Genomic DNA, 8,324 nt, shown 5'->3' with positions numbered 1-8,324 from the left:
TCATGTGTTTGAGTTAGTGTTGAGTTTAATTAATTTTAACTGTGTTTGTTAATTTGTTTGCAAGAGTATTTGATGTTTGAATGTTGTCTAAGGTTTTTAATAGGGTTATTTTAATTACCATGCTAGCTTTAATTAGTTTGTTTGCATCTATGTCTTTATATTGAGTTAGTTAAATTTTGCAACACACTTTCAAACCTCCCCTCCCACTTCGTGTTTGACCTGAGACTCGAACCACAGTTTGGTCCTTGAGAAACGACTTAGGAGTCACTTCCTAGAACTATACTGCATTCTTAATATGCAATTAAATTTGTATGGGTCGCGACACCCATTAAGGATACATCTGGATAAGAAGCTACAAACCATAAGGAACAAAGGAGCAATGGGGAACAAATGTAAACACATTCAAACACACCCATAACCTCTAATTCCATCCTCTTCTTGACTCCATTATTCACATTTTTTTTTTGTATTTTCTCTCTTTTTTTTTCTTTTTTTTTCTGTTTTTTTTTATTCAACACACAATTCAAAAGACAAGATACATGATATTTATAGTGCAACCGCAAGAAGAGGACTCACTAGCCAATTCATCAGCAACTCCTAAGAGACCACACTTATTCCCAAAACAATTCCAAAGCTCCAAAATTCCTAAGGTTCAGGTGATCATGGTTTTTCACTTCGGCTATTGTATGAGCTTCAAAACAAAGAAATGGGGGAAGTATAGGCTCAAGGAGGCTAACAAAGAGATCATAACAGGGTAGGCTATCTGGCTAGAGAGGCTCAATCAACAAAATGCCTTTATCATTTTCAAACATGCTCACGAATCAAGAATTATCAACAGAGTCAAGCCAAGGCAAATGTGCAAGCAATCCAAAGACATATCACACACAAGAAAGATTATCAAATGGCTCAAATCTCACACAGGTAATAGGTCACAATAAATCATACTCTCAAACATCATGATCATCTTCCAAGAAAAGAAAAGTAAGGAATCCAGCAAATCAGAGTATCAATGTAGTGAAAGAAAACTGGTAACCTAATCATAGTCCAGAATTCACAAAAAAACATGCAAAACTGTACACAAGACACAACAAACTACCTAAAAACCGAAACATAAACAAAGGAACAGCCTCCGCTAATAGACCACACTTAAACGACACAATGTCCTCAGTGTGTCACAATCAACAGATCAACAATCAGAACAATCATCAGATACAGACAAAGTGCAATAAAAGTGAGGAGGGAAGGAGAAAAGAAACTCCCTGAGTCAGCTGGGAGGGTAGGTGGGGTGGACCAAAGACGTCTCCTCCACCACTGCATCCAACAAAGAAGGATTGTTGAAGAAAGGCTTCAGTCTATGCCCATTCACCTTGAAGGTTTTAGCTGCAGATGGACCCTGGATCTCTACTGCACCATAAGGATAAACATTAGTCACAACAAAAGGTCCAGTCCACTTTGATCTCAACTTACCACCCATGAGGCCAAGCCTAGAGTTATACAACAAAACCTGTTGGCCAACCTCGAAGTCCTTTCTAACAATGGAACTATCATGGAACCTCTTGGTCCTTTCTTTGTAGAACTTCGAGTTCTCATAGGCCTCCAATTGGATCTCATCCAATTCATCCAGTTTCAACTTCCTTTCCTCTCCGGCTTGGTCAATGGAGAAGTTGCACGTCTTCACAGCCCAATATGCTCGATGCTCAATCTCAACTGGCAGATGACATGCCTTCCCAAAGACAACCCGATAAGGAGACATCCCTATGGGTGCTTTGTAGGCGGTCCTGTGGGCCCAAAGAGCATCGTCCAACCTATTGCTCCAATCTTTTCTGTTTGGTTGGACAATATTCTCCAAAATTCTCTTAATCTCCCTGTTGGAGATCTCAGCCTGCCCATTTGTTTGGCGATGGTAAGGTGTAGAAACTCTGTGCGTCACCCCATATATCTTGAGCAAGGCCTGCATGGATCTATTGCAAAAATGGGTTCCCTGATCACTAACAATTGCTTTAGGCACTCCAAACCTGCAAAAGAGGTGAGATCTAGCAAAATCTACAACAACACGAGCATCATTAGTCCGGTGGCTCTAGCTTCCACCCATTTTGAAACATAATCCACAGTAAGGAGAATATAAGAGAAACCAAAAGATATAGGAAAAGGACCCATGAAATCTATACCCCAGACATCAAACACCTCAAAGAACAGCATAGGCTGTTGAGGCATTTCCTGTCTCTGTGAAATAGATCCTCCTGCTCTCTAACACGGCTCACAGGTGCTACAAATCCTCTCCGCATCTTTGAAGATGGAAGGCCAATAGAAACTACAGTCAAGCACCCTACGAGCTGTTCTCTGTATCCCCAGATGACCACCAGGTGAGGAGGCAAGACAAAACTGCAGGAGCGAGTCAATCTCATGGTTCGGAATGCATCTCCTAGTAACCTGGTCACTGCACAACTTCCATAAATATGGGTGATGGGCTGTCGCAACCCACACAAATTTGATGTGCATATAAAGAAATGCAATATAGCTAGGGAATGACCCCTAGGTGGTCTCTCAAGGACCAACTGCGGTTCAAAGTCAAGTCTAACACGTACGGGGGGTTGTGAAAGGATTTTGCAAGAAAAAATTAAATTAAATTAAAACTAAAAATTAAAAGTAATAGCTAAAGAAAATAACCTAGCGGCATTTAATTATGCAAGGAATCAATGTATAAAGAAAATGAGGCATGGAAAAATAAATTAAAAGAAACTAGCCAACTGTAAATCATAAATACAATTTGCTTAGGACAACCAAATTCTAATCTCAACGTACATGCATAATCCAATTTAATACAAAAGTTGAATTAGTAAATGCATCTAATATTATTGAAATGGAACACGTCAACGAAACTCTAAGAATTAAAATGCGTGCATCTAAAAAATGATTGAAATAATCGTGTAGCTTTGGAGCAAACCCGTGACACACCAAGCTTTCTTCAATTGATTTCTAATTCCTAAAGAAAAGCAAAAGAATGCTAGCACATCTCACCGTGATCATCACTTTCTCCCTTCTAATCATTCTTCATTCTTAAAGGAATAAAGGAAAAAAAAAAAATAAGAGCTACACATATGGCTACCAACTGCGAACGTCCCATCACCTAGACTCAACCTAATATACTTCTACCTACTTATTTCATAAAATAAAGAAAAGAAAAGCTGTATTCACCTACAACAGTCGTGACCCACTTGTTTAAAGCATGAATGAAAATTCATTCTTCCAAAATAAACCACCATACACACATCTAATCCTATCTAATAACTTCTTCATTCTTCAAAGTAAATTCAAAAGTCCAAGAAAAGTGAACTTCGGACCCCACCAAGTAAATAAGCATTGGACATCAAAAGAAAACGGAAATATGATGTGGCATGAGCTGAATGCATAATCCAATTAATAAAGTTAAAATCTCCTATATTTGGCGTGAGCTGCAGTGTGTTCACCACTGTTTAACACTTCTTCCATGCCAAGAAAAATAAAACAAGTGCCAGAAAGTAAAACAAGTGGCGGAAGCAGCAATGAAGAGGTAAAAGAAATTATGCTTTCATTCAACCAATTCCCATCACCGAGAACATGGCTCAAGGAATTTTTAATGCCCTCAAAATCACGTTCCAGTAGAGAATTCTCCCAGCAGAATCCAATGTAAGTGACAGTTGTTGCCTCCTATAAAATGCCGAGAGAGTGTGTCTAAATAATGTGACGGTTGCTGCCTAGGAATCTCCCTAGGGTTCTGTGCTTCTTCAACCTACAGGACCGTGTGCACCTCCATGATTGCTGGACACACCTCCACTTTGCTCATGGCCCATAATTGCTCCAAGTCCAGAATGAAATCTCCTAGTAACCTGGTCACTGCACAACTTCCATAAATATGGGTCATCCCAAACATAATACTTAGCATCACTCTTAATTTTAGCAATTCGAGCACGTGATGCTAAGGGAGGAAAAACAGAAGCAACCAAATAATTCACAATGTGTGCAAACCAAGGAGTAGGGTGAGAAGAAGAAATCATTAACAAACTTTCATCAAGAAAGTCATCCTGGATGGGCAACACATGAGCCTGATCCTCAGCTCTCTCAATCCTACTGAGGTGGTCTGCAACCGAGTTCTGCGCTCCACTCTCGTCTTTAATCTGCAAGTCAAACTCCTGGAGCAGTAGCATCCACCTGATCAATCTTGGATTTGACTCAGCCTTCTTCAATAGAAACTTCAGAGCTGCATGGCCAATATACACAATAACAGGAGATCCAAGCAAATACGACCTAAACTTATCAAGGGCAAAAACAATTGCCAACAACTCTTTCTCAGTTGTAGTGTAGTTTGCTTGGGCAGCATCCAAAGTGCATGAGGCGTAGTAGATCACTCTAGGCAGCTTGTCAATCTTCTGTGTCAGGACAACTCCCAAGGCATAATTTGATGCATCACACATGAGCTCAAATGGGACTGTCCAATCCGGTGCCTGAATGATCGGAGTGGTGGTCAAAGCCTCCTTTAGGCAGTCGAACACCTGCTTGCATCTATCATTAAAATCAAAATCAATCTCCTTCTTGAACAGTCTGGACAAGGGAAGCGCCTTCTTGCTGAAATCCTTGATAAAGCGCCTATAGAAACCTGCATGTCCAAGAAAAGATCGCACCTCTCACACGCAAGAGGGGTAAGGCAATTGCAAAATCACAGATATCTTAGTAGGGTCTACCTCTATTCCCTTTTAAAAAATGATATGCCCTAGAACCAAACCTTGTTCAACCATGAAGTGACATTTCTCAAAATTGAGAACAAGGTTTGTTTCTATGCATCATTTCAAGACTTTTTCCAGACTATCTAAACATGCATCAAAAGAGGATCCATACACAGTGAAATCGTCCATAAACACCTCTATGCAACTCTCAAGGAAGTCGCTAAAAATGCTAAGCATGCACTGTTGGAAGGTACCAGGGGCGTTGCATAGGCCAAAGGGCATCCTCCTATAGGCAAAAGTGCCAAAGGGGCAAGTGAATGTGGTCTTGTCTTGGTCCTCAGGAGCAATATTTATTTGGAAATAACCAGAAAAACCATTAAGAAAGCAGTAGTGAGATTTACCTTCCAGGCGCTCCAACATCTGATCAATGAATGGCAGGGGGAAATGATCTTTCCTGGTCGCTTGATTTAGCCTCCTATAATCAATGCAAACTCTCCAGCTGTTCTGCACTCTAGTGGGGATAAGCTCATCCCTCTCATTCTTCACAATAGTGAGGCCAGTCTTCTTAGGCACAACATGGATGGGGCTCACCCACTGACTGTCTGAAATAGGGTAGATGATCCCAGCTTCCAAAAGCTTCGTCACCTCCTTCTTAATCACGTTCATGATCACGGGGTTTTGCCTCCTCTGTGGCTGTCTCACTGGCTTTGCCCCCATCCTCCAAAAGAATTCTATGCATGCATGTGGATGGGCTAATACCAAGTATGTCAGCCAAACTCCACCTAATGGCCTTTTTGTGCCTCCTTAGCACATCAAGCAACTTCTCCTCTTGAACAGAATCAAGGCAGGTAGAAATGATCACAGGTCTTCTCATCATCTTCCTGCAACGTGGTTAATGCATTCTGACTCCAAAGAATGAACGGGTAAAGGCAGAAAACCCATCTCATCACAATCCAGGTCAATATCCATGACAAGTGTATCAACAACATCATCAATGTCATCCAAATCATCAAAAACATGCATATCATCAATAACCTGGACATCACAATTTGCATCTATATCATCATCAAATTCAACAGCATTTCCAATTCCTGATTCAATCCCAAATGCTATGCATGAATGTACAGAAGATACAAAAGAATGTTTCTTCTCATGCATAGAACGAAAATCATCAACAATGAACTCATCCACAATGTCATCCAATGTATAAACTCTAAACACATAATGGTCCTCAGCTGGATATTTCATGGCATCAAGAATATTAAAATGCACAACAATATCAGCAATTTCCATAGACAGTGTCCCAACATACACATCAATCTTGGTACGGGCAGTTTTCAAAAATGGCCTGCCTAGAATAATGGGGGCGGATCCATGAGAGAAACCGTCCTCCATCTCCAAAACATAGAAATCAGCAGGAAATATCAATTCACCTACCCTAACCAAGACATCCTCTATGTAACCTGTCGGGTGGGTAACACTCCTATTGGCCAACTGAATGACCACACCCGTGGTTTGCAAAGGACCAAGAGACAAAGATGTATATATAGACAAAGGCATGACATTTATGGATGCACCCAGATCAAGCATAGCATTTTCAAATTTACTGTTCCCAATCACACAAGGAATGCAAAACATACCTGGGTCCTTGCACTTTTCAGGAATGTGCGGGACTGACTTACCAATAAGAGCTGATACAGTCCTTCCCATGCTGATCCGTTCATTGCCCTTCATCTTCCTCTTGTGTGTGCGCAACTCCTTCAAGAATTTGGCATATTTTGGTATCTGCTTGATGGCATCGAGTAGAGGTATGTTCACCTCTACCTTCCTGAAGGTCTCCAGAATTTCCCTATCCACCTCTTCCGTCTTTTTACTAGGAAGTTCCCGTGAAGGAAATGGAAGAGGGATAGGTTGGTCAATCAAAGGAGAAGGTGTGTGATGAGTCAATATTTTCTCGACTTTACTTAGTTTGTTGTACTAGAAATAATCAGGGAATTGTGCTTAATTGTCCGGTATTTTCCCGTTTTTCCTAATTATGCTTAATTTGACCGAAAATTCTAATTTTAATTAATTTGAATTTTTTGAGCTAATTATTTGCAATATTATTTTCAGGGAAAATTTTGGAAACACAATTTGGGACATTTGGAGGACACCGAATAAATTCAAGACTCAAATTTAGACATTTTAAATTTTAGTTGTATTGTAATTTAATTGTTAAAACTTTTTGGACAAACTTTTACATTGTGGGCCAATTTTTGAAATTTGTTGTTTAGCCCAAATTGTAGGACACTTGCCCTAGGGTTTCTTTTTCTTTTAGGGTGAACCCCACACCCATTAAAAATGTGGCACATGGCGTTTGCAAAAGGGGGCAGTCGTCACTTGCATATATACACTCGGCAAATGAAAAGAAAGAGGAGCCACACATTGCAAGTAGCATACTCTCGGTATTTCAGAAAAAAAAATGGGCACCACACTTTACATGGATTTTGATTGAAGAATATGGAGAAAGTCATGGTGTTGGAAGTGCTACCGCCATCACAATTTCTTGGTTTTCTCTTTATTGAGTTTTAGAATTGTTTCTTTCCTTGTGAGTTGAATGTTGCCTTTAAGTTCTCATTGAATGAAAAAAAAAGATTTAACTTTTTGCATTGGAAAAGGTTGTAGCTTGTGATGATGGGACATTGTTGGTGGGTAGATTTCCCTTTCTTTTATTTTGAGAATGGAGCACGTGATGCATAAACTTCATCCCATTAATGCCTTTCTTTTACTTAATTGAAGAGTGAAAAGTTGATTAGATAGGGTTAGGTGATGCTTGTNCGGTGGTAGCATTTTGAGAGAAGAACTTTCATTCTTGCTTGGAGATTTACNTGTTCAATTGGTATGATAAAGGGGCTGCAATGTTTGGTTAAATGAAGAGCATACGGTGATTTTAATTTCATTTTGAAGGAAGAGGAGTTGTCACATCATGATGGGTAGCCTTAAATTAATTATAGTAGCATTTCCATTTTGTAAGTATTGAATGCTACGTGATTTTATTTGGTTAAGATGGCANAGNCATGTCTTTGGTTTGAAGAGAGAGAACTAGTAATTCTTTAGCAAGGTCAATAGGTAGGAGTAGGTAGGCACTTGTCCTTGGTGATGGAGACTTTTGGAATCAATTTCACTTTTCTTGAAGCAATTGAATAACCACGTAAAGGGAGAGTTTGGCTGGAAGCAATTCAAGCTTTTATGTTTGGGATTTTTAATTGGAGAAACACATTTCTTGGAGAAGGAATTGGAAGATGTCACGACCAAGAAGGTTCTTTAGACCATTTTGCAAATTTAATTTCATTTAGTAGATGCCATAGATCTAGTTACTTGTTAAAAGTAAATTGTGTTGTTTATTTCTTTTGCTTTAATTTAATTTCACAAGGTTTGTTGAGTTGGGTTTTATGTTTTTAATTTAGTGATGCATATTAACAATTTTAACTGTGCTTAGATATTTGTTTGCTCTAGTATTGGGTTTAGCATTTTCACTCTCTGGACTCGATTTTAAAGAAATAACTGCAACCACACCAGAGGTCCAAATGCTACTTTTTATATATCACATGAAAGATATTTGAGTCTATTTTCCAGGAAAAAAAA

At 39.4% G+C, this 8,324-nt stretch overlaps 1 pseudogene; it reads right to left on the bottom strand.

Annotated features, from left to right (window-relative positions):
* Window positions 1–1,261: 1,261 nt before the first annotated feature.
* Window positions 1,262–4,772, bottom strand: LOC111240887 (annotated as a pseudogene).
* Between the last annotated feature and the right edge of the window lie 3,552 nt (window positions 4,773–8,324).

Source organism: Vigna radiata, unplaced genomic scaffold (assembly GCF_000741045.1).
Source record: "Vigna radiata var. radiata cultivar VC1973A unplaced genomic scaffold, Vradiata_ver6 scaffold_146, whole genome shotgun sequence".
In the NCBI taxonomy this organism is placed as follows: Eukaryota; Viridiplantae; Streptophyta; class Magnoliopsida; order Fabales; family Fabaceae; genus Vigna; species Vigna radiata.
The sequence above is the reverse complement of the archived record's forward strand: the minus strand, read 5'-3'. Positions and strand labels throughout refer to the sequence as shown.